Genomic DNA, 858 nt, shown 5'->3' with positions numbered 1-858 from the left:
TTAAATTGTTTGTCTGACTCATTGTATAACGTATACAGCGCGAAGCCAACAACTAAGGTCTTATGGGAGTCACTTGACCATAAGTATAAAACCGAGGACGCTGGTGCAAAGAAGTGGATTGTTGGCCGCTTTCTTGATTATAAGATGGCAGACTCTAAGACTGTGGTCAGTCAGGTGCAGGAACTGTAGGTGATCATTCATGACATTCATGCTGAGGGAATGGTCATAAGTGAGTCTTTCCAAGTTGCTGATGTTATTGAAAAGCTTCCACCTGGATGGAAAGATTTCAAGAACTACCTTAAGCACAAGCGAAAGGAGATGTCTATGGAGGATCTTATTGTTAGACTTCGTATTGAAGAAGACAACAGAGGGTCCGAGAAGAAAGTTAATGTTGCCACTGAGAAGGCAAACATGGTGGAACATGCTCAAAGCTCCAAGCCCAAGAAGACTAATTCTAGTAAAGGGGCAAAGCTGGCACCCAAAGGAGGGATTTCGAAGTCGAAATTTCAGGGGAAGTGCTACAACTGTGATAAAGTTGGTCATAGGTCTTCTGACTGCAAGAAGCCCAAGAAGCCCAATAAGAAGAAAGAAGCAAACATGGTAGAGAATATCTCCAAGGATATGGGTGATATAGACCTCTGTGCTACGGTCTCTGAAGTGAACCTGGTCGGTTCTAATCCACGTGAATGGTGGATTGATACTGGTGCTACTAGGCATGTTTGCTCAGACAAGGCGATTTTCTCTAGCCTCAAAGCTTCTGATGCTGGTGAGAAGCTCCACATGGGGAATTCAGCAACTTCTACCATTGAGGGTGAAGGCACGGTGATCCTGAAGATGACCTCTGGGAAGAATCTGACT

This window comes from Apium graveolens, chromosome 8, assembly GCF_009905375.1.
Source record: "Apium graveolens cultivar Ventura chromosome 8, ASM990537v1, whole genome shotgun sequence".
Classification (NCBI taxonomy): Eukaryota; Viridiplantae; Streptophyta; class Magnoliopsida; order Apiales; family Apiaceae; genus Apium; species Apium graveolens.
Note: the sequence above shows the minus strand (reverse complement) of the source record.